General features: G+C 44.2%; 1 long non-coding RNA gene across 1 annotated transcript in view; it reads left to right on the top strand.

Moving 5' to 3' along the window:
• LOC145505004 (uncharacterized) overlaps positions 1-26,227 on the top strand; it is a 49,935-nt gene that overhangs the window by 12,603 nt on the left and 11,105 nt on the right. Inside the window, exons 3-4 of the long non-coding RNA XR_014052700.1 lie at positions 20,320-20,940; positions 23,570-23,714. This is a non-coding gene — a long non-coding RNA (uncharacterized LOC145505004). The remainder of the gene's footprint in view (positions 1-20,319; positions 20,941-23,569; positions 23,715-26,227) is intronic.

Genomic DNA, 26,227 nt, shown 5'->3' with positions numbered 1-26,227 from the left:
AGTGTGGCTCTCTTTGTTAGCGAAATGATTCTGTGAACCCAGTGTGGCTCTCTGTAGTTTGCCATGAGCTGAGGGGCTTGTAGAAAATGTCTTTCCTTCTTCCTTCCCCCTCCCCCTCTCCCATCCTCTCAGGCTTCCAATGTTGTGCATACATGGTTTTTTTTTAAGATTTATTTATTTATTTATGGCTGCACTGAGTCTTCATTGCTGTGCTTGGACTTTCTGTAGTATGGAGAGCAGGGGCTTCTCATTGCAGTGGCTTTTCTTGTTGGGGAGCATGGGCTCTGGGTGCACAGGCTTCAGTAGTTGCTGCTTGCAGGCTTAGTTGCTACCTGGCATGTGGGATCTTCCCGAACCAGGGATCGAACACGTGTCCCCTGCATTGGCAGGCAGATTCCCAACCACTGGAACATCAGGGAAACCCCCATACATGTTTTTTAATGAACTTTTATTGAGTACTTACTATGTCTCAAGACCTGTGCTAGGTGTAGAGGGAAAAAGATGAACAAAGCAGAATTCCTCAGGAGCAGCCCTGAGAGAACGAGTTTGTAGATATGGGTTTGAAAAAAATGAGAGTCATTGTTAATTGTACAATCAGTCCTGGAGGGTTCTGAGAATTGGGGAAAGCTTTTTATTTAGATGAGTGTAACATGTCTACCTCTGGCTGGCAGATTTATTAGTGAAAACAAAACATTCTTAGCTGCTAAGGCCTGTGGATGTTCCCAAGGCAGGAAGCTTTCAGCCCTGATTGAAAAGAGTAAAGGGAAAGGGAGGGAAGTCGCTCAGTTGTGTCCGACTCTTAGTGACCCCATGGACTGTAGCCTACCAGGTTCCTCCGTCCATGGGATTTTCCAGGCAAGAGTACTGGAGTGGGCTGCCATTGCCTTCTTCAATCTACAGAAGTCACCCTCTATTTGTTACCAGTAAGGGGCGACAACACAGTGGATTAAAGTTGGACCTTGTGGGAGGAAATCTACAGAATACATCTGACCTCTTTATACAGAATGTGGGTATATAAAGGGTGGGAGTTTATATATATTTATATATGTATGTATATATATATGTATATATATATATATATTCCCTGGTAACTCAACTGGTAAAGAATCGGCCTGCAATGGGGGAGACCTGCATTTGATCCCTTGGTCAGGAAGATCCCCTGGAGAAGGAAATAGCAACCCACTCCAGTACTCTTGCCTGGAAAATCCCATGGATTGAGGAGCCTGACAGGCTATAGTCCATGGGGTCGCAAAGAGTTGGACACGACTGAGAGACTTCACTCACTTCACAGCTTCCTTTTCTGAAAATGGGTGATAACAATGACTCATAATTTCATAGGTTGTTGTAAGGATTAAGTATAACAAAGGATATAAATTGCCCAGCACAATTCTCAGCACAGGGAAGTATTCAAGAACTACTATAGATGTTAGGAAAAATCACTTCATGCCAGTATAGTCAGAGGAGGTTTCCTAGAGGAAAAGAGCCTTGAAGGATGGATGCTCTTTGGAAAGAATACAGGATGGGACATTCAGGCAGGGGTACTGACACATAAGCAAAGAATGGAGGTGGGAATGTGAAGGATGTGATCAGTAGAAGGTAGAGTTCCTGAATAGAGCACCTGATCAAATCAGAAACTTAGGCCGCTAGACTCAAGCAGGGCCATGCTGCAGTAGCCAAAACTGTGGCTGGGCCCTGAGACAAACCCTTCCACAAGCAACTTCCCTCTCAAAGGCCTCAGCTTTTGGACTAGCTGACTTGAACAGGAATGATTCCTCATTATGGATTCTTCCAGTGCTAATGTTCTTTAAGTCAAAGTTTGTCCCACAGTGGATTCTAATAGATACATAAACATACATGTTTACACAGCCCCAGAGGACTTTGACATTCACTTGTGATGTCTCAATGCTGACCCAGGAAAAATGTTTCAAGTTCTTCATTCATCCTTTCATTCCTCCATTCAGCTATTTGTCCATCAGATGTTTGCTGATCCCCTACTGCGTGCAAATCACTGTTTAAGATGTCAGGGCTTTCTTTCTAAAACCAAGATCTGACCAGACACAGCCCTTCTGCTTTTGATGACTTCCCATTGCCAATTGCAAAATGCAGGCCGCGCACACCATGTTCTTGCCCACCTGCATGTTTCTGTTCACCTAGTTTCTCTCTCTGGGTTATCCATCCTCATGGTCCAGATGCTCTGAAATGTCCCTTCCTCTCTGAAGCTGCCCCCAGACTTACCTTGGTTCCCATCCCTTCCCTATGCTGGTATATTGCTCTTCCCTCAGTGCTCACACAGTGCTTTACACCAGCTCTGTTATTGAGCTTGTCACCTTTTAATTTAGTTCCTTGTTTGTGTGGCTTTCTCTCCTGGTAGGCTTTTAACTTCAGGAACAGTGTTTTCTTCATCTCTGTAACCTCAATATCTAGCCTACCCCTTGGCACGCGAGAGGTGATTAAATGTTTGATGAATTCACTTGTTGAAATGTTGAAAGTGGATGAGAATGATGATATGAATAATAAAGATGATAATAGTAATTGTATCATATATTTCTTACATGCTGAACGCTGAGCCAAGAGCTTTATATCCAATATGTACTCTGTTTAGTTTTAATCCTCACACTGCCCTGTGAGGTGAGGGGCACAATGACTCTGGAGTCAGAGAGGCCAGGGTTTGAATTCTGGCTCCCTGAGTGCCTGCAGACTCCTGCACTCTATGTTCTGCGTGAGGAGCTTGCCTAGGGGACAAGAGGGGCCAGCTGCAACCTCCACTTGCCAAGCTAAGCACTTTGGAATGGTCATGTGTCTGACTTTTCCAAATGTAAACAAAAGACATCCTTCAGGCAAGCACTGGCCTTGTCTGGCTCTACCCCTTGCTGGCTATGGCCTGGCACAAGTTCCTTATGGCTGCTTTTTGCCTTGACTTTCTCATTTGTAGAATGGGGCTATAGCACTACCAGCCTTAGAGGATTTTTGTTTGGATGAGGTGGGATAACACATGTGACGTGCTTGGCATTTGTCTCACACTTGTATTCAGTACATGTTATTGTTATTATTAAGTAGTAGTAGCTTTATTTGCCAAATAAGAGAATTTTGAGAAAAAAGAGTTGGCAAAGAGCAGAACATGGGAGCCTTCCTCCATTTAGGGGCATCAGAAGGAACCAGGAGAGAGGAGGGCTGCAAACATTAAGCAAGAGTGAGTTAGAGGAGAAACTGGGTGAGTATCAAGTGCTTCTGAGAAACGAAGCTGGAAGAGGCTGAGAAAAATCCCCTAGATTTGACAGTTAGAGGTCGTCCCTGGTCTTTAAATGAAAGGTATCAGACTAGCAGTGGGAGAGAAAATAGGCTTCTGTGGGTTAAGGAATCAATGAATGATAAGCAGAAATAGCAACTTTGGCTTATTCATCAGAAGTTAAGTGGTGAAGGGTTATAGCCCCATTAGCCAAATATGTTGGTTGCTCTAGGGGGATGCAGTATGAATAAACAGCTCTCTTTCTCAGACTTTACTTCAGGAGATAGGCATCCTCTTCAAAGGGCCAGATCAGTGGAGCTCTCAAGGAATGTGTATCGACCCTTTGCCGTACCTGTACCCTAAATCTGTTTGGAAAATCTGTCAATCTCTCCAGATGCCTAGGATGACCAGGAGGAAGACTTGCTTTAAATACCCAACTTGAAGATGGGATTTTATTCATTTAAGGAAAGAGGAGAGTTGAATGTATTTTTTTAGGCAGAGGACAGTCAACAGAACACAGGTATAAAACAGATAGGGGGATGGGATAAAGCACCCTAGTGGAGGGATTCGCTGTGGGGGGTGGTGTGATGGAAAAAGAAAGGGTGAAGACACATAGACAATTGAAAGGTGTAGCAGAAGGAAGTTGGAGGACTCTCTGGATGGTTTGTCTTTCTTGGAACAGAAAGAGACAAGGGCTGCCAAAAGTACAGTGAGTGAAAGGTGAAGGGCTGTGCAGTAGTCAGGATAGGTTACATGCTATGACGAATGAGCCCTGAGTTTTAGTGGCTTCACACAATGAAAGTGAATTTCTCTTCCCATCAAGTCCAGTGAGCACGGGGTTCAGAGAGCCCTACTGTTGTGTGCAGTGATCAGGGACTCGGGCTCCATACATTTTATGGCTCCTCTAGGATCTCAGAGTCTTTTTCTGGATCTTCTGCTCAGCTGGCAAACACAGGAAAAGAGAAAGATTGTGGAGGTTTGTGCAGGAGACTTCAGAGGCCACTCCTGGAAGTGTTGTTGCACACCATTTTGCCTGTGTTCCACTGGCCAAACCTACTCCTAACTGCAAGGGAGGCTGGGAAATATCATCAAAGCATGTGTACCATCCTGTCCTGCCTGCACGTCAAATGCCTGGCAGTGCCAGACTAGAGTGGGTGCTCAGTGAGCATTGTTGAATAAATGCATGGATTTGCTCCATGCTCATTTGCTCCTCATGACTTTTCTATATGGGCAGAGACCTAGTGTCCTAGATCTGAGCAAAAGGTTGGGCTTGGTGCTGTGTTTCGGGGATCCATCATGCTTTCTGTACCTGTACGTCAGCTACTAGACATTAGGTGAACCTGGCAGAGTGATGCTGACTTGCTTTCAGGGAGACGAAGATCAAGGTCTTTCTTCTAAAGCCTAATGCTATAACAATTTGAGCTAATCAGTCAGAAAAATATATTAAATCAACCCCTGAGCTACAATTTCCAACCCAGCCCATGATATGTCTAGCCAGATCCTACCTAAACCAGCCAGTCCCAAGATGAATAGACAAATCGTTGAGATAACCATCCTCCAGTTAAGCTAGCTAGTTCCTTTTCAAACTTATTGGTCACAAGTTATCACTGATTCAACTGCATCCTAGAGAAAATGTTTAAAACCCAGGACTGGGATTAGTCTTCCCCATGGCCTTTATAATGGCCCTTTTTATGGATAACACAAGCTCTAGAAAGAGAAGGAAAGCCAGCGATGTGAGTCATAGCTTCCGTAAAGGACAAATGAAGTACTCCTTATCGGGCTGGTAAAGCTTGCCTGCAAGTGGAGCATGACGTGGAACTGCGTCAAGTAGGGAATGCCAGGGATATTTTTATAAACAACTCCAGAGATATCAACAATGTGGGCCTGGTGCAGAGATTCCCATATTTGCAGATGACATTTCGTGAACAAGGGTGCCCACGAATGAGAGTGAGTGCCAACAAGCCCAAGAAGGAAGAAGGAAGCAGAGGCAGACAGTTATAGAACAAGTCAGTGTTTGAGACTTGGGGATACACATAGATCAGCACTGACATCTCTGACTTAGGCAGCCTGGCCCAGGGCCACATAGGTGGGTCTGTGTAGCTGAGTGCTGGGTCATGCAAAGGGGGATGTGGTGCCCAGTGTCAGAGGCCCTGCCTAGGCTGAGGGACCACAAGCATGAGGGCCCTGGTGACGAGGAGATGGGTATCACATCAGTGGAGCCCTTAGGGAACATGGACTCTTCCCTTCCACTGGAACCCCAGTGTCTGGAGAATCTGGCTATCTCTTCAGATTCCTGAGATGACAGGGAGGGTGACTTATTTCAACCACCCACCTCAACAGGACTGTATTGAGCTCCTCATGATAATGTAACTCATTTCAAAACAACTGTCATGTGGTGTCATGGAAAGAGGCCAGTCTTTGGATCAGTGAATTCTAATGCTCCCAATTACCTCTTAATAGCTGTGTGGCCTTGGGCAGTTTATTCAGCTTCTCTGGACCCCAATTTCCTCTTCTATAGAAAGTAGTTCTATTCTGCAGGTTAGCAAAGATTTCATGTTATTGTGCATGAAAAGAGCCAAACCCCCTGCCTAGGAAATATTAGGTGCTTAGTAATGTCCCCTCCCTTCTCTTCAAGCCTTACTCAGTGCTCTCTTGGCTAGGCTTAAGTCACAGTGCAGCCCTGGACCACCTCATCGAATCCTTCCTACAGTGCCTACCCTGCCCCTGGCCCACATGGGCCTGCTGATGGCTCCAGCCTACCTCCAGCCTGGTGGTTCCAGCTGTTCCCAGGCTGTAATCAAGATCCAGACCCAACACATTTATATTTCTCTGATTCTTGGAAAATAGTAGGCAAGAGTCTAGCAGGCAAGGGCTCAAGGCTGAGAACCTCTGCCAGGCTTCACATAACGAACCACAGTCAGCCTCATGAATACAGGTAGCAGTGGTTGGGCTGCCCAGTCCCTCATGTCTACATCTAACAATGTCCACACCAATGTCCAGTCCTGCAGTGAAATCTTGTAAAACACAGTGGCTTGACCTCAAGGAGGGTTGAAAGTCAGGCACATTTATACCATGTAATTCACATAAGTTGAGCTGGTATAAAGGGGAACATGTTCATGGGCAACCAGGGCGTATTCTGTGTTCTTGAGTCAGGTTGCAATGGTGTTTATTATGGTCTAGAGAACCCTTCGCACATGCATGACTCTAAGCTAGTGTTTATTACATAGGAACATCTCTGGATCACCTTTCCCGGCACCTCTGGGAATGCTTACACACACTAAATTTGGGGAACCCTATCCTTCCTCCTTGATCTTGTCTCCTGTCTCTCTCTCACTCTGCTTCAGCCACCCTGCTCATCCTACTTGAACTCCTACTCCAACTCCTACTCCAAGCTTTACCGCCTGGAGCCTTGTTCCCACTCTTCTTCCTGCCTGCGACTCTTCTTCTTCACCTTCTCCAGGACTCATATTATCAGAGAGCCTCTTATGACTACCCTCTAGAAAAAGGCGATCCACCTCTGTCATCGACAGAGGATGAGATGGTTGGATGGCATCACTGACTCCAGGACATGAGTTTGAGCAAGATCCGGAAGATGGTGAAGGACAGGGAAGCCTGGCATGCTACAGTCCGTGGGGTCACAAAGAGTTGGACACAACTGAGTGATTGAACTGAAATGAACCTCTCTCATCCTCTTGTTTCCTTATCATGACAACGTTTTTCCCCTTAGAACTTAACGTCAGGGCTGTTATGCTTTATTTATCATCTGTCTGCTCCCCACTGGAATGAAAGCTCCACAAAGATAGGTTTTCACATTGTTTACTGCTGTCTTCTCAATTCCTAGGACAGCCAGGCTCCTAGTAGGTCTTTACTTGGAGGAGAGATATTGGACTTGATCTTCAGTTGATCTGTTGTCAGTATAGTGAATTAGGTAGAACGATATCATTAGTCACATTATGCAGAAGAGGAAACTGAAGTTCAGAGAGGTTAAGTGACTTGCTTAAGGTCACCAGCTAGTTGGAGGCAACGTCAGGACCAGAATCCAGGTATTCCAAGGCTCGATCTGAGGCACTGGCTGAGAACCACATGTGTATCATTAACTCTTCAGCCGATTTACTAAAGGAGGACATTATGCCTTGTCTTAAAGACTACCCTTGAATGGAGCAGTGACTCCACTTCAGCTTGACTGATTTTTGCTCTCATGGACTTGTCAGAAATTGGAATCTAGAGGTGACAGGCAGAGACTAGGGTTTTTTAATAAAATCAATTTTTAGTTCACCAATCCTCTACTCTGAACTCTGTTTATCCCAGGTCTAATGCAGAAAATATATGCACTAAAAAAGAAATTAAAAATAAATGATAAGTGAGATAGAAACTGCCCAGGGCTGTCAGGAACTTATGTGCCATGCTATGTGGGTTTTAAGTAAATATTTGCTTTGCAAGCCAAGAAGCAATATGTATTTACTGAGGCAGTCTCTGGCCGAAGGGCACATATGCTAGCTACTTCTGGGATTTGGCACAATTTCTCCCGAGAAGTGTGCACACAGGCCTAAGCACCACAGTGTTCTGAAAAGTGGAGGCAACTTGGCATTGGGACACCTGGATTCTCCTTTGAGCTCTGTCCTTCTCTTGATCGGTGAATCTAGGCCACATATTACCCTCTCTGGACCCTTTGCCCTTAGCAGAATCCTATAACTTCAAGAGAAAATACCAATAGTTTTCTGATCAGCAAAATACTGGGATGATAGAGAGGGAGGGAAGGTGGGAGGGAAAGAGAGAGAGGGTTCTGTGTACTTTAGCTGTCTCTGTCTTCTGTTTTTTTCCACTGAGTCGATTTTTTTCTTCATTTTTTCCCCAATACAAGCATCTGTCTTCCCAACAGTTTGTAACCAACACCAGAACCTTCTGAGGGATTTTGTTCTGCTCTTGAACAAGAGCTAGTACCTGTGCCCAGGCCCATCTGGCTTGGGGAATTAGTGGTTGGTTGACTGTGCACGGTGATGGGGCCAGGGCTGCATGGGTCTTCTGTCAGAAACATTACTCTCCAATCCCACAAGGGGAAAGACGTTCATTGCACATCTGCACACTTCATTCAGAGCCTACTTATTGACCTTCTGCCACCAGGACATGCTAGGGAACAAAGCTCATGAAGCTTCAGGTCTGGTGATGGACTGATGACTAACAAACCAGGCACATTCCATGTTCCCAGGACACACTACAGAAGCTGTAACCATAGTAGGGCTAAGTAACTCAGACCTATCTCTAGGGGGAAGATTTTAGCAAACCTTCCCAAAGTAAATGATGCCTAAGAAGTTGTTCAGGCAAAGGTAAGGAGGGAGGAAGTATCTGAGGGTGTAAATGTATGTAAATGCAGAGGCCAGGGTGGGAGTGGAGTGTGTGTGTGGCTGCGATGGTGGGCTTGTTTTTATTTTTATTTTTTGGCCACACTATATGGCATGCAGATCTTGGTTCCTGGACCAGGGATTGAACCCACGCCCCCTGAAGTGGAGAATCTTAACCACCAGACTGCCAGGGATGGCCCTGTGGGGTTGTTTTTTAAATAAGGCAGGAAGCCCAGGGGCTGGAATGTTGAGTGAGGGGGAGGGGCAGGAGATGAGGTCTGAGAGGAAAGGGGGTGGATCTTGCCTCGAGTTTCACTAGCCTCTGGAAAGAGTTTGGATTTTGTGCCCAGGGCAGTGGCAGGTTCCTGGATTTGGGGAGCATCAAGTTGAGATTTCCATTTTGGAAAGCTCACTTCCACTGCAGTGAGGAGCCCCCTCCAGAGGCAGGCATGGCTGGGGGACCAGACACTGGGGAAGAGGAATCGCAGCATGTAAGAATCTGTTGCCTCCAAGAGCAGGTCCAGGCTTTGGAGTTCTCTATGGGGTTGCACAGAGTCGGACACGACTGAAGCGACTTAGCAGCAGCAGCAGCAGCAGCAGCAGCAGAACGAGTGTTGACTCTTGTCTTGTCTCAGACCCCTGTGGTTCCTTTTTTTCAGGCGCCACAACATTCTGCAATTGGATTTTAATGAATTCTGGGACTTCTGTCACATTAGAACAATGGGATCCAACCCTTTTGAGAGAGAGGACCCTTTGTTAACATGAAAGGCTTCATCCTCACGCACAGTCACGATGCTTTTAGTATCTGTTAATTGAGAAAATACCTAAAGAACAAAGCCTCTGTAAATGCAGGCACACTTGAAAATTCTGCCTACGTATCTGTGGGAGCCAGTATTTTGCCAATCTATTGACATGGCTGCTGTAACATATGAATCTCTAGAACCATCTGAAAGAAGTCTGCGTCTCCCCAAGGGGTTGGGAACTGCTGTCCTGGAACATGTGTGTTAAGAAGCCACATAGCCATCTGTCCCCAGAGCACGGTGCACGGCCGCCTTCTCCGTAAACCGTGGGGCGCATAAACTCAGCTGGTTCTCATTGCACAGGGCATGCCATATTGTTGCCCGATGTAATGTCAATTTTTATTTATTTGTGTTTGTGAAAAGCAGGGCTGATTAGACCACTTAAAACTACACAGGCTAGTTAGAGCCAGGCTGGCGCTGGTGATTTCAGCTGCCCTCCCAAAAGTCCTCGGCGCTCCCAGCCCATGGCCTCCCTCTGAGAATGTAAACTTGAGGCCTTGTGCTATCATGATTTCTATTTCATCCTGACTCTTATAAACTACCATATAAAAAGCAGCCGCTGAAGTTTTTTTTTTTTTTCAATTTCATTTTGAGGCTTGGAAAATCACAAAATAAAAATAGCCCTGAGAGTGGAAAGTTTGGGGGAGTTTGTTTAGCTTTCTTTGAAATGCACTTTGTGAAGGAATAAGTAAGTCATAAGATCCCTCTTTGTGGAGTGCCTTACAGTTTACGTAATTTTTTCACATCCCTTTTTTCCTATTTGATCGTTGCGGAGACCCGGTGAGATGTAGGTTATTACTGTCCCTACTTTGCAAATGAGACAGAAGCTCCAGGATAGTAAAAGATGGGGCTGGCCCAAGATTACATGCCCAGATAATGGCAGAGGCAGACCAGGTAGGTCCTTACCCAAATCCTGGCATCCCCTTGCCCTTCTTGGTCCCTCCTCAGGTCTCTTCACCCAGGCCCAGCTCCTGTCTTCCTCCTCCTTCATGGCCATTCTGATGAAGAAAAGGTGTCCAGGCCACGTCTGGACAAGCATAGGCTCCTGGCTGATCACCAAGAGTCTCCCCCACAAGGGACATATACTAAGTATAACATCTGCTTAAGACCTGAGTCCCCTCACAGGCTGCCAGCTCCTTGAGAGCTGGGGCTTTACCTTGGTCATCTCTGTGTCCTTAGGGCCCAGAACAGCATCTAGTAGACAGTGTGTGTGTGTGTGTATGCACTTTGTCGCTCAGTTGTGTCCCAACTCTTTGCGACCCCATGAACTGTAGCCAGCCAGGCTTCCCTGTCCATGCAATTCTCCAGGCAAGAAGACTGCAGTGGGTAGCCATCCCCTTCTCCAGGGGATCTTCCTGACTCAGGGATCGATCCTGGGTCTCCTGCATTGCAGGCAGATTCTTTACCTTCTGAGCTACCAGGGAAGCCTACTGGACAGTAGATGCTCTGTAAATGTTTGCCAAATTGAAATATTACTGAATAAGAAAGTTCAACCATTCTTCATTTTCATTCCATTTCTCTTGGAATGAAATTTCTCTCATTCATTCCCTGATGGTGAATCGGCCATTAGAAGACTGATTAAAATCTTCAGGTTATTACTTGGTTCAACATTTCCTAGCTGTGTTTTGAGGAGTGTTCTGAGACACATCAGAAACTTCCACGGTCATATAAATTTGGGAAATACTGATTCAATAAGGTCAACAGATTTTTTTAATTGAAAATTTTCTCCAAGCCCAGATTCTCTTCCAGGTCTGGTTCCCTTCAAGCTCTCCCCATCTGTGTGAGTTTCAGGCATACCTCTCCAATCTCACGATTGTTTAATGAGTAGCTTTTAAACATACACATCTGCCCTTGTACATGGAAATATTTTCCCAAATGGTCCATAGCTTTTAGGGCGGCTTCTCTCACAGTGTCATCAGTTCTCAGCAAAGGGAGGAGAATTCCTTCTCCTCTCCTTTATAATCTTCCCTGCATCCCTCCCACCACCAGGTCACAGAGCTCCCCGCGATGGCAGAAAAATTCCCTTTTCTATAGTTCCTTTCTTTTAGCCTAAAAGTGCTAACATCTTTTTTCATTTAAGGAACTCCTTCCTTGACCATACCATGTCCTCAAGCAGTGGCTACATTTCTGTCCTTCTCCTTGACTTGAAACTTTTGTGAACAATTGCTCTTATCCAAGGTCACCCCCACCCACCTTCCTGAGGGCAGTCAGCCTCCAGTGAGGGGTGAATGCATAAGAATCAAGTCAGCCTCCTCACCTAGATCCAGGATTATTCTGTCCAAGTTGCAGTGGTCCACCTGGGATTAGCTGAGAACTGCTGTGAGGGCTTCAATGCCCTACCTTCTCCTTCTCTTCAAACTGTCCCTTCATGTCCTTCCAGGTGTTTATTCTGAGAATATTCTCCCCGAAGTTTCCCATATGTAAATGTCCATCCCAGGATCCACTTCCCAGGAAATCTGACCTGCAGTAGTTGGTTCCTGAAGTGTCTAAGGATGCAGGTGTTAATATAAAACTTTTGCACTGGTTGCTGGCAGTGAGAATGTTATCACTGGTGGTGGAAGATGATTCCTGGCACAAGTAGCAGTGAAATGGCTAAAATTTTCCCTGTGGTGAACTGGGAAGGTATGCAAGTGTATTTCCAGACAGAGGTGAGTTAGGTGTTTGGGTAAAACAGAGGTAATATGCTACAAGAAGAATGGAATTGGATGAGTGTGGCAGGGAGCAATTGATATTTTGGAGACAGATAATGAGATAGTTTGGAGAAGGAAATGGCAACCCACTCCAGTGTTCTTGCCTGGAGAATCCCAGGGATGGCAGAGCCTGGTGGGCTGCCGTCTATGGGGTCGCACAGAGTCGGACACGACTGAAGCGACTTAGCAGCAATGAGATAGTGAGGGCAAATATTCAGCAGCATATGTGGGGACCCCATCTCCTAGAGTCTGGAACAGAGAGATCTGAGCTGACCCAGGATTTAATCATAAGAGTAGGATTCTAAACTCAGGCAGAGTTACTCCACCAATGTGGAGCCCTAATTGAAAAGGAACAGGACCCTGAGATGTGGCAGGAGGATGTATGGCTTTATGTAATTTGAATATCTTATGTCTCTAGATTGCTTGGAATCTTCTGAGTCTCCAGCAATAGCCTACCACTCCCCGCTAAAGGCTAGTGCCTCCCCTTCTCTTGAAGACAATGCGGAGGCCTTTGCCTCACAGGCTAACACATAACACCCCTATCTGCTGCCCTTTGGTCACTAGAGAAAAATAGGATTCATGATAACATATTCCAGCTAGGGAAGTGCTAGTCCTGGTAAAGGAGAAAAGGACTATATCTAGAGGAGCTGCAGGACAGAACCAACATGTACCAACAGAAGCTGGGAGAGTGTGCATAGACCTGGATTCTGAGAGTGCTGAATCAAGGTGGGGTACAGACCATAAAACTGGAGAAGGAAAAGTTTAAACATATGGCAGTTCTCTCCCTGACTAGGATCCTGGGAGACAGTGCTGAACACACTTTCAGGATGACTCTTTAATGTTTGGAGATGCTTATAACCCACAGTTAATGAAGCTGAAATACCATAGTTGCCATGGAAGATATTGGAAGCAGAGATAAAATGGCTCAGACAGGTGTGCAGATTAGAATGGATTAACTATATAAGGCTAGAAATCTACCAAAAGAATCTATTGCACAGGTGGGCCCAGAAGACACCTCACTTGCCGAAGCGATAAGGAACACACTGACCAGAGGAAGATCAGCATCACCGAGAAGCTCAGTGATGGCTGTTCCCTGTAGACCAGAGCTCATGACAGGAGAATTGGGCTCCTGATAACAACAGAGATGACATGATCCCCCAAACAGAGGTGAGATTTCAGCTTTGAGTGTCAGAGTCAAGGTAGTTGCCACTGTAATAATGATCATCAAGACAGAAGAGCGAGCCTGATCTGTAGAAAGCTGTGGAAGTGATGTGGTGTTCCTAATAGGTTGAATACATGGATCTGGAAACCGCAGGGTTTCTATAGGAGTAGCCTCCTTGCCATCATTCCTAGTTACCCACTTGGGGAATTTGTGCTTCATCCCCATGACTCTGGGCTCTCCATAAGTTTACCTACAGAAAAGGAAGTGCCTCCAGCAAGAATTCCATTAGCTTTTGAGCTACCTCTTGCTCTCTCATCCCTTCAGACTCCTGGAAGGGGGAAATTGATACTGATTATAAGGAAGAGGTCAGACCATAAAAAAAAAAGAAGCTGAGTACAGAAGAATTGATGCTTTCAAATTGTGGTGCTGGAGAAGACTCTTGAGAGTTCCTTGGACTGCGAGGAGATCAAACCAGTCAATCCTAAAGGAAATCCAGTAATTTGGCCACCTGATGAGAAGAGCCAACTCATTGGAAAAGACCCTGATGCTGGGAAAGTTTGAGGGCAGAAGAAGTGGGTGACAGAGGATGAGATGGTTGGATGGAATCACTGACTCAATGGACATGAATTTGAGTAAACTCTGGGAGATAGTGAAGGACAGGGAAGCCTGGTGTGCTGCAGTCTGTGGAGTCACAAAGGATCAGACATGACTATGCAACTGAACAACAACAACAATCAGGAAGAGGTAGAGCTGCTGTTACATGGTAGGGGCAGGGAAGACTATATCTAGTACCCAAGAAATTCATTTGAGTGTTTCTTGATACTTCTTTACCTAATTTTGATGGTAAATAGATAAGTGTAATAGTTATTGCCTGAGAAGGCCAGAGTGACCTCAGAAATGAGAGTCTGGCTCACCCCACCAGGTAAGTTATCTAAACCTTCAGAGACACTTGTGGAGGATGAGGGGTGAGGATAGTAGGGGATGAAGATGATGAGTATCTGTTCTGTCCTGTGGCAGTCAGTGCAGTAGTTCATACCATTAATCTTAATTTTAAGGTTTTTCAGAAGAGTCCACTGGAGTCCTGAAAGATCTCCTTCCAGGACATACACCAACAAATAGATCTGAATATCATGAGGGGTGGACTGTGGTGAATGCTCCGGTATACCCGCCCAGTTCTGTTCCCTACCTCCATCAGGACCAGCTACTAAGAGTGTTGGCAAGGGACAGGGGGTACAGCTGAAGAGAGTCACCTTGCCCAATGTTGCACACCTGTATTGAGGGTGGCATCAGTCCAATGAGTCATTGCTGTAAATTATAAAGGCTCAGCCACATTGCCCCAATTTGGGACCATCCAAGTGCCAGGTTTCTCCAAAGGATGGGCTGATGGTGCTATTTTTGTGATTGCATGATAACCCAATTTCATCCTGTTCCGCCCTACTCCTTTATGTCACAGACCTTGATCCTGGGAGCCATCTCCAAAATGCTTTCTGCATGCTAATTTTTTACTTAGAGTCTGTTTTCCAGAGAATAAGGCAGATAACAGAAACCAATTCTCTGACCCAAAAGAACAACAAATTACATACACACACACACACAAATAACAGTAAACTCCAGAAAATTAAAAAACAAAAAGATATTTGGAGGTAGGAAGAAAGAGAAGAAAAGTCAGAAAGAAAGTTAAGACTTCTCTCAAAAGATCAGAAATGTGTCTGATGACTGACTTCTCTAGAGAAAAAAGTACATATATTTTACTGTATTATCTCATTTTTTATGTGATATCTACTCAGGCTACCATAACAAAATAACACAGACTGAGTGACTTAAATAGCAGAACATTTTTTCTCAGTTCTGGAGTCGGGAAGTCTAAGCTCAGGGTGCCAACATGGTTGAGTTCTGGTGAGAGCTCTCTCCGTGGCCTGTGGACAGCCACCGTCTGACTGTCTTCACAGGACTCAGAGAAAGGACAAGCACTCTGGTGTCTCTTCTTTTTTAAAAAATTGAAGTAGGGTTGATTTACGGGGCTTCTCAGGTGGCTCAGTCATAAAGAGTCTGCCTGCCAAGAAGGAGACACAGGTTCAGTCCCTGAGTCAGGAAGATCCCTTGGAGAAGGAAATGGCAACCCACTTGAGTATTCTTGCCTGGGAAATCCCATGGACAGAGGAGCCCTGGAGGGCTACAATCCATGGGGTCTCAAAGAGTCAGACATGACTTAGTGACAAAACAGCAATGACAGCGTAGTTGATTTGCAATGTTGTTTAATTTCTGCTGTACAGCAAAGTGATTCAGCTTTTCATATATGTAAATTACTTTTCTTTCTTTTTATTTTAACTTGTTGAAGTATAGTTGATTTACAATGGTATGCTAGTTTCAGGTGTACAGCAAAGTGGATCAATTATATATGTATATACCAAAACTTTTTTAGATTCTTTTCTGATATATGCCTTTGCAGAGTATTAGGTGTACATTCTTTTTTATATTCTTTTCCATTATGGTTTATCACAGGATATTGAATATAGTTACCTGTGCTATACAGTAGGACTTTGTTGTTTATTCATTCTATGTATAGTAGTTTGCATCTGCTAATCCCAAACTCCCAATCCATCCCTCCCTAACCCCTTCCCCTTGACAACCACAAGCCTACTCTCTATGTCTGTGAGCTTGTTTCTGTTTTGTAGATAGGCTCATATGTGTCATTTTTTAGAGTCCACATATGAGTTATATCATAAGATATGTATCTTTCTGACTTACTTCACTTAATATGATCATTGCTAGGTCCCTCCATGTTGCTGCAAATGGCATTATTTCATTCTTTTTTTGGACTGAGAATTATTTCATTGTGTATATGTACTATACCTTCTTTATCCATTCATCTTTCAATGGACATTTAGGTTGCTTTGGTATCTTGGTTAATTGTAAATAGTGTTGCAGTGAACACAGGGATGCATGCATCTTTTCAAATTATAGTTTTCTCTGGATATATACCCAGGAGTGGGATTGCAGGGTCATATGGCAACTCTATTTTCAATTTCTTGAGGAACCTCCATACTGTTTTCCATAGTGGCTGCACCAACTTACATTCTCACCAGTGGTGCGGGAGGGCTCTCTTTTCTCCATCCCCTCTCCAGCATTTGTCATTTGTAGACGTTTAAATGATGACCATTCTGACTGAGATAGTACCTCAGTGTAGTTCTGATTTGCATTTCTCTAGAGAAAATATGGAGAAGGCAATAGCACCCCACTCCAGTACTCTTGCCTGGAAGATCCCATGGACGGAGGAACCTGGTAGGCTGCAGTCCATGGGGTCGCTAAGAGTCGGACACGACTGAGCGACTTCACTTTCACTTTTCACTTTCATGCATTGGAGAAGGAAATGGCAACCCACTCCAGTGTTCTTGCCTCGAGAATCCCAGGGATGGCGGAGCCTGATGGGCTGCCGTCTGTGGGGTTGCACAGAGTCGGACACAACTGAAGCGACTTAGCAGCAGCAGCAGCAGAGAAAATATGGAAGCCAGAAATGGTGAATTGATATCTTCAATGTGCTAAAATAAAATGACCCATAATTCCATACTCAGGAAAATTATCAATAGAGAATAAGAGTAAAATACAGAAATTTTCAGAAAAACTAAAACTGAGAAAGTTTACTAACAGCAGATACTTATTGAGAAAAATGGCCGAAATATGCAAGGACATATGATTAGTGGAGATTTTGGTAAATTTGTAGATAAAACTAAGAAAACTGAAGTGATAATATCTAGTCTCTGAAGCAAAAACCAAGAATTTAAACCTGGACAAAAATAGTGTGTTGTAAATGATCAGATTTAAGGCATTCTAAGGAGGGGTCATCAGATTTAAGGCATTCTAAGGTCATGGTATTTTCTGAGAAAAAATAAAGATATTGTTTGTACTTTGTTGTAAAGAATACACTTGGAGCATTTAATTTCCAAACAAGTACAGGGAAAAGTAGGATGAAGAAGAGGAAAAATGCAGTCAGACCACAGAATATAATGAGTGGGTATAAAACAATAAAGACAGTAAGAATAGAAAAGACAGAAACAAGAGAAGGGAAATAATTCAAATCAATCAGTGATCACAATACATGTAAGTGGATCAAACTCTCCTGTTAAAACACAAAGACTCAGCCTATATAAAAGGAATTTACATAATTTCAAATATAATATATGAATATAGAAAAATTTAAAGGCTAGAAAAAATACAGAGGAAAATGTTAACCGAAAAAAGCAGCTATAATCAAATCAATGCAAAAGAATATTGACTTTGAGGAAAAAGGCTTTAAGAAAGATAAGGAGAATCAAAGCACAATGCTGAGAGGTTCAGCTTATCAGGAAAGTCACCATAGAAAATATATTCACTAGGTTGGGAAGATCCCCTGGAGAAGAAAAAAGCAACTCACTTCAGTATTCTTGCTTGGAAAATTCCTTGGACAGAGGAGGAACCTGGAGGGCTACAAAGAGTCAGACATGACTGAGCAGCTGAGCATGCATGCATGCAATAGCATAGCTTCAAAACTGTACGTTATATACATACACATATTTAGATCTATAAAGAGCTATTCACAAATTCTTCACTATTTTAATACAGTGTTCTTGGTTATTGATAGATGAAGCAGAAAACAACATTGGCAAAAATATTTAAGATTTGAACGACACAGTTAAAAAAACTTTTAGGAAATTGTCCTGGTTCATAGTACCCTCCCTCCCTGCACAGAGTTCTCCTTCACGCCACATGTACTCCCATTACTCTTGCTCTGGACTGTTTCATTTGCTTATCTCAGGGAAGTTCTTGATCCTTTTTCTGTGCCTCAGTATGTTGTTTGCCTCTGGTTTGAGCCTCTACTCATACCCTCATTTGGCTTTCCCAGATTCTTAAGCAGGTTCTTTCTTCTAGTGTCTTAGCTGGGAGAAGTCCCTGATGGGCAGGACCAGACTTTGACACCCTTGCTTTCCTTACATTACAAAGTGAACAGGTGGGCACGTTCAGATACCACATAAATGTTGGCACATATTGGGGAAGGGCTCATAAATGTACAACAAATATTAACTTATTTCAAGAGTTTTCTTCCAGCATCCTTTCTCTCTAGACCACAGTGCTTAGCCAAGTCAGATCCTAATCCTTAAATGCAGAGAGTTTTATCATCCTTCTATTTCCCAGCACTGCATCCCTACACATTTCATGTCTTTATCTTCCTTCTCAGTTTAGTCCTTATTTTCTACCAGTTTGTACCAGTTGCAGGATGAGAGTCTGAGAATGGCTTCTCTAAGTAGGGCTTTTGACAGAAGCAGCAGAGGCAGACAGAAACCACCCATAATATCTACCGCACATGCTGGGCTCTCCCAGCTGAAAGCTTTCTTAGACAAGGAGAATCCATCTGGCAATAAATATCAAGGGCTATAAAGCAGATTCTACTCTTCAATCCAGAAATCCCATCTCTGGGAATTTACTCCAAGGAAATAACTTAAGCAGAGGAAAAAGTCATCTGTGTAAAGATGTTCATAGCAGTCCAATTCATAAGAAAAGAAGCAGTCCAATTCATAAGCTGCTCAGTCGTGTCCAACTCTTTGTGACCCCATGGACTGTAGCCCGCCAGGATCCTCTATCCATGGGGATTCTCCAGGCGAGAATACTGGAGTGGGTTGCCAGTTCCTTCTCCAGGGAATCTTCTCAGCCCAGCAATTGAACCCAGGTCTCCTGCATTGGAGGCAGATTCTTTACCATCTGAGCCACCAGCGAAGCCCATAAGAAAAGAAGACTGGAGACAGTTCACATTACCACCCCTGGGGAAATGGCAGAGCAAATTGTAACACATTATCACAATAGATATTCTATAGCTGTTTCAATGACAAAAACATACACTAGGCCAATTCTTAGAAATAAACTTGTAAACTTAACATTTAGTGAGAGGCAGCAGACTGGAAAATATTATCTGTTGCATGCAAGACCTTCCAAATCCTGAAGTGAGATAGGATCATCTGGTTCTGAGGACAAGGAAACTGAGGCTCAAGGTGTGGGTGAAACTGAGTCAAGGGGTTTAGTGCCCTTCCTGGAGAAGAACTAGTATTGGAGACTGGATCTCTCTGATTCAAGTCCATATCCTCCTGAAAAGGCAGCTCCCAGCTGTGTCTAATTTTCTGGCAACTATGTAAAGGAAACATAGAGTGATCCAGGGAGATTAGAGCTTATTTTTATTTGTCCTATTAATGAAAAATTGTTTAAATTTAAGTTAGAAATAAACAAAGGACTAAAATGAGATCTTTCCCATGAAGACCAGCCTGAACATAGCTTGACTAGGCATCCCCTATTAGGATCCCTGTAGTGTAGAAGCCCACACTGTTTATCTCCCCATGAAGTATCCATATAATCCGAGGGCTTGTCCAGCCCACATATGCTCTCTTGTCTCTGCCTCTGACCCTGCATTGAAACCCTATACCATAGAAAGCTACTGCTCCCGGTGGAAGCATGAATATTTATTTTTGGTTTGTTTGGAGACAAAAAAGACGAGTAAAAATCACTGGTGAAAGCATTGTCTTCAAAAGATTCCTGTGAAACCCCAGGAGTTTGTATCTCATATGGGAGGAATAAGCCTCCTCTTATTTTAAACATATGCAGGTGACATTGTATAAAATAAAGCATACTTTGGTATTTGTGTGGAGTTTGGAGTAAGGATAATTTCGGTTCAAGTCTTGACCCAGCTATAATTGTAAGATCTATTTTACACTCATGTAAACACATGCACACACTGCTTTGGCTTGTCCTTAGAAATTCTTAGACCTGCTTGTTTACCTTGCTCTTTAATAAAGCTGAATTTTGTAACCAAGGAAATATCCTAGTTCTTGGGCCTAAAGATGTCTCAGCAAAAGATAAGGATTAGAGATACTTTGTTTCTTAAAGGTTTTCTGTTTCTTGGTAGCTATAGATTAAGTATTTCTGTCCCCTCCAAATTCATATGTTGAAACCTAATTCCCAATGTGATAGTATTTGGAGGTGGGGCCTCTGGGAAGTAGTTAGGTCATGAGGGCAGAGCTCTCCTGAATGGGATTAGTGCCCTTAATAAAGAGACTTCACAGAGCTCTTTCCTTTCCTTCAGCCATATGACGACTTAGTGAGAAGATGGCCATCTAAGAACCAAGAAATAGGCTCTCACCAGACACCGAATATGCCAGCCCCATGATCTTGGGCATTCCATCCTCTAGAACTCTGAGAAACAAAATTCTGTTTCTATAAGGTTCAATCCCTGGGTCGGGGAGATCTTCTGGAGGAGAAAATGGCAAGTCACTCCTGGTATTCTTGCCTGGAAGATACCATGGACAGAGGAGCCTGGTGGGCTACAGTCCAGGGAGTCACAAAGAATTGGACACAACTGAGCACATGATGGATGGATGATGATGAGCCACCCAGTCTATGGTACTTACTGCAGCCACCCGAACAAGCTAAGACATTGCCTGATGTTTTTGGTTTTACTCCTTGTTTTTCCCTTGTGCACCTGTCAGTGACAGCTGCAACGACAGCAGTCCTTTGGACTCTTCCTCAGACTCGGGACCTACAGTCCAGCTGACTGACTTCACCACTTCCTGCTTAATGCTCCTGATTGGAGAAGCAGCTGGATCACATGCATGAGCTGACCAACAAATAAAGGGCAAGGGACCATTCTGAAGAAGCAGCCTCCTTGACCTAAAGAAACCATGAAGCCAACCCAGGCAGAGAAATGGTAGGTATCTCCAAGCTCAAGGGCAATAGACCCACAGGACACCTTGCCATCAGAGCACCAGCTTCTGAATCGCCTTTCTTCGGTACTCTTCAGAGCTGGAGGCAAGTTCTTTAATGACTTTGCAGAAGTAGCAAGATATTGTTGCTGTCGTTAAGTCGCTAAGTCATGTCTGACTCTTTGTGACCCTGTGGACTGTAGCCCCAGGCTCCTCTGTCCATGGGATTTCCCAGGCAAGGATACTGGAGTGGGTTGCCATTTGTAGCAAGATGAGGTGGTAGGAAAAGAGAAGGGACATGGGATTGTAAGAGCCTTACAATGAACTGATTTCCTGCCCTGCTTGTTTCCTGCTGTCATGACCATATCCTTTGAGTTAAAAGTAATATTTTGAGGACTTTCCTGGTGGTCCAGTGGTTAAGAATCCACGTGCCAATGTGGGAGACATAGGTTCGATCCCTGGTCCAGGAATATCCCACTTGCCAAGGAGCAACTAAGCCTGTGCGCCACAACTACTGAGACCCACACACCTGAAGTCTGTGCGCCACAAAAAGAAAAGCCACTACAGTGAGAAGCCTGCTCACAGCAATGAAGAGTAGCCCCTGCTCACTGCAACTGGAGAAAGCCTGCCAGTAGCAACAAAGACCCAGTGCAGCCAAAAGTAAATAGTTTTAAAAATTAATACTTTTATTAAGTGACAGGCAGTTGGGACTTTTTTTTTTTTGCTTTGCTATGACAAAAACATAGGAAAAAAACAATGACTGGAAGGCCCAGGAGCAGGCAGAATAGCTCAGGTACGAAAGTCAGGAGCTTGGGTTACAGGGCAGGAATTAGAAGGGGAGGCTGTGCTGTACAGACCCCCCTGAGAGCCACCAGCAGATACAATGACTTCCTCTCAGCAAATTTCATCTCTCTGATCTTGAGGTTCCTTATCTGTAGATGAGGCTGATTCTCCCATGTTGCAGAGTTCTGGCTCTAGAGAGAATGTCTGGCTAGCAGTAGCCATTTAATGAATGAGAAATATGTCCATCATCAATATGCTTTGGTCTGTTGGATTCCCTTTTTGCCCTTCTTGCTTCCAAAGCTGAACTGGCTATGAATCAATAGGAAATCGGGCAGGACAAATGTTACCATGTGTGATGGCTCATGTTATGTGTCAAGTTGACTGGGCCACAGGGTGCCCAGACATTTGGTTGGATGTTGTTCTAGACGTATCTGTGAGGCTGTTTCTGGATGAGAATTAACATTTGAACTAGTAAACTGCGCAAAGCAGATGCCTTCCCTGATGTGGGTGGCCTCATCCAATCAAATAAAAATCTATATAGAACAAAAAGGCTGAGTAAGAGGGAACTTCCAGATGTTCAAGCTGGTTTTAGAAAAGGCAGAGGAACCAGAAACCAAATTGCCAATATCCGCTGGATCATCGAAAAAGCAAGACAGTTCCAGAAAAACATCTATTTCTGCTTTATTGACTATGCCAAAGCCTTTGACTGTGTGGATCACAATAAACTGTGGAAAATTCTGAAAGAGATGGGAATACCAGACCATCTGACCTGTCTCTTGAGAAACCTGTATGCAGGTCAGGAAGCAACAGTTAGAACTGGACATGGAACAACAGACTGGTTCCAAATAGGAAAAGGAGTACGTCAAGGCTGTATATTGTCACCCTGCTTATTTAAGTTATATACAGAGTACATCATGAGAAACGCTGGGCTGGAAGAAACACAAGCTGGAATCAGGATTGCCGGGAAAAATATCAATAACCTCAGATATGCAGATGACACCACCCTTATGGCAGAGAGTGAAGAAGAACTGAAGAGCCTCTTGATGAAAGTGAAAGAAGAGAGTGAAAAAGTTGGCTTAAAGCTCAACGTTCAGAAAACTAAGATCATGGCATCTGGTCCCATCACGTCATGGCAAATAGATGGGGAAACAGTGGAAACAGTGTCAGACTTTATTTTTTTGGGCTCCAAAATCTCTGCTGATGGTGATTGCAGCCACGAAATTAAAGACGCTTACTCCTTGGAAGGAAGGTTGGCCAACCTAGATAGCATATTTAAAAGCAGAGACATTACTTTGCCAACAAAAGTCCGTCTAGTCAAGGCTATGGTTTTTCCAGTGGTCATATATGAATGTGAGAGTTGGATGATGAAGAAAGCTGAGCGCCACAGAATTGATGCTTTTGAATTGTGGTGTTGGAGAAGACTCTTGAGAGTCCCTTGGACTGCAAGGAGATCCAATCAATCCATCCTAAAAGAGATCAATCCTGGGTGTTCATTGGAAGGACTGATGTTGAAGCTGAAACTCCAATACTTTGGCCACCTCATGTGAAGAGTTGACTCGTTGGAGAGGACCCTAATGCTGGGTAGGATTGGGGGCAGGAGGAAAAGGGGACGACAGAGGATGAGATGGTTGGATGGCATCACTGACTCGATGGACATGGGTTTGGGTAGACTCTGGGAGTTGGTGATGGACAGGGAGGCCTGGCGTACTGCAATTCATGGGGTCGCAAAGAGTCGGACATGACTGAGCGACTGAACTGAACTGAACTGTTGTTTTATTGGTTTGAACTGGGACATCAGTCTTTTCCTTTCTTTAGACTCAAACTGAAACATTTCTCTTCTTGGGTCTCCAGTTTGCAGGCTTTCAGACTGGAATTTGCTCCATTGTCTGTCCTGATTCTCAGGCCTTTGGACTTTGATCAGGACCACATCATGGGCAATCCTGCATCTCCAACCTCTTGACTGATGATCTTGGAACTTCTCAGCCACCATCACTGTGTGAGCCAAGCCCTTATAATTAATAAATAAAACATATCTAGTTCTCTTTTTCTGAAGAATCCTGTCTAGTACTATACTTAGGGCTCAGATTTTAGAGGACAGGCCCAGAGGAGGATCTGCAGAGCCAGAGGAGGCCTTCCACAACAGAAAGGAGGAGCCCACCTACAGAAGCCAAGAGCAGGCACCACAGGAAGGAAGGGAAACTTTGCCCCTTGCCTTGTTGTCCTCTTTAACTGCCAGAGACAGTCTGAGCTGGTCTGGCTCCTATGTGAGTTCTAGAAGTGGCCCCTGTTTGGCTGAGCCGGGAGGGACCTTAACACAGGAACTGGCAAGTTGAAGTATACCACTCTGTGTGGGCTCTGAACACCTTGTACATAATAGAACTATAATCTTGCAGCATCCCATTATATTTTAATAACATGCCTGTGTTTCTCACTGGTCTGTGAGCTCTGTGTGGAGAGGGATTGATTCAGATTCATCCCAGTTCCCTCATGGCCCAGCTTAGGACCTGGCACCACACTTGACTCATGGTGGACACTTTTGTAACTCTTATTGTAGATAAGCATTTGGGTGATGGAAACATTTCATTCTTTCCTTCTTCCCCATACATTTGTCTCATCTATTTCTCAGATGTAAAGGATTTTGAACCAACTAGTCTTTGGGGGGACCAGGATGGGCTAGCCTGTGTTGCAGTAACAGCCCACTTTAAAATCTCAGTAACTTAAGAGACACAGATGCATAGAACAGTCTTAGGACTCTGAGGGAGAAGGTGAGGGTGGGATGATCTGGGAGAATAGCATTGAAACATGTATATTATCATATGTGAAACAGAACACCATTCCAGGTTCGATGCATGAGACAAATGCTCAGGGCTGGGGCAATGGGATGACCCAGAGGGATGGGATGGGGAGGGAGGTGGGAGGGAGGTTCAGGATGGGGAACACATGTAAACCCATGGCTAATTCATGTCAATGTATGGCAAAAACCACTACAATATTGTAAAGTAATTAGCCCCCAACTAAAATAAATAAATTAATAAAAAAAATAAAATAAAATCTCAGTAACTTAACACAAGTTAATTTCTAACTCATGCAAAGTTCCCTGTGGTTCTGGGCAGCTCTCCAGAACAGCTGCTCTGCATACAGCAGCTCAGCAAGCCCAGACTCCTGTGATTTGGAGTCTCCATCATCTCAGCCAGGGAAGGGCAGGCGCTCGTGGACAGCACACACTCCACACACTTTCTGTCTCAGCCCAGTTATGCAAGTGTTACATCCCCTTAGAGCCGAGGGGCCAGATCTACTCCTGCAGCCACACCTAACCACACACTTGTTGGGATGAGTGGTTTTCTGTGTGCCCAGGAAGGGGGGAGACCTGGATACTGGTGTGTACTAATCGTACCTTGATTTGTTGTTGTTTAGTTGCTAAGTCATGTCCGACTCTTTGTGATCATTTGGACTATAGCCTGCTAGGCTCTTCTGTCCGTGGGATTTTCCAGGCAAAAATACTGGAGTAGATTGCCATTTCTTCCCCCAGGGGATCTTCCTGACCCAGGGATCGAGCCTGTATCTCCTGCATCTCCTGCACTGGCAGGAGGATTTTTTACCACTGAGCCACCAGGAAAGCCCAGTAACCGTACCCACCAAGCTAAAATGTAGGGTAGCCTGAATTAAAAGTGAGAAAACTACCAAAATTTATTGTTCTTGTTTTGATTCATACATTCATTTATTTATTCATTCAACAATTACTAATTGAGCATCTCCTAGATGTTAAGCATTATTCTATGAACTGGAGCATAGCCGTGAATGAGACAAAGTTTCCGACATTACGAGCTTACATTCTAATAGAGAGAGACATACAAATAGGCATATAAACTCTCAGAGGGTTATATGTGCTATAAAAGAAAATAGAAGGCTATAGAGAGATGGAGGAAGTTGCTGTTTGGGATGCAGTGTTAGAGGAAGTCTTTGTTGATAAGAGATTTTGTGAAGTGAGGGGGACAAACCAGTACATGGAGGGAGGGGAGGCAGTATTATGGGCGGAAGTAAGATTCAGTGCCATGGTCAGTTCCTTCATTTAGTTCATTCATTTAGCAAACATTTATTGAGCTCTCATCACTATGCCAGGCCCTTTCTTAGAGAGCTGGTGATTTAAATATGAATGAAACCCAGACAGTGGCCTCCAGCAGTCCACTCCAATAGGGCAGATGGATTTGCAAACAAGTACAATGAGAAGTAAGGTGGGGGCTTCCCTGATAGCCCAGTGGTTAAAAATCTGCCTGCCAATTCAGGGACACAGGTTCGATCCCTGGTCCAGAAGATTCCTCATTCCACAGGGCAACTAACCCTGAGTGTTACAAATACTGAACCCTTATTCCTAGAGCCCCTGATCCACAAAAAGAGAAGCTACCACAATGAGAAGTGCACCACAACTAGAGCATAGCTCCAACTCACTGCAACTAGAGAAAGCCTACACATAGCAATGAAGACCTAGTGTAGCCAAAAATAAAATACATA

The sequence above is a fragment of the Giraffa tippelskirchi genome, chromosome 5 (assembly GCF_054371585.1).
Source record: "Giraffa tippelskirchi isolate mGirTip1 chromosome 5, T2T-mGirTip1v1.2.pri, whole genome shotgun sequence".
Lineage (NCBI taxonomy): Eukaryota > Metazoa > Chordata > Mammalia > Artiodactyla > Giraffidae > Giraffa > Giraffa tippelskirchi.
This window is presented reverse-complemented; position numbering and strand designations above follow the sequence as displayed.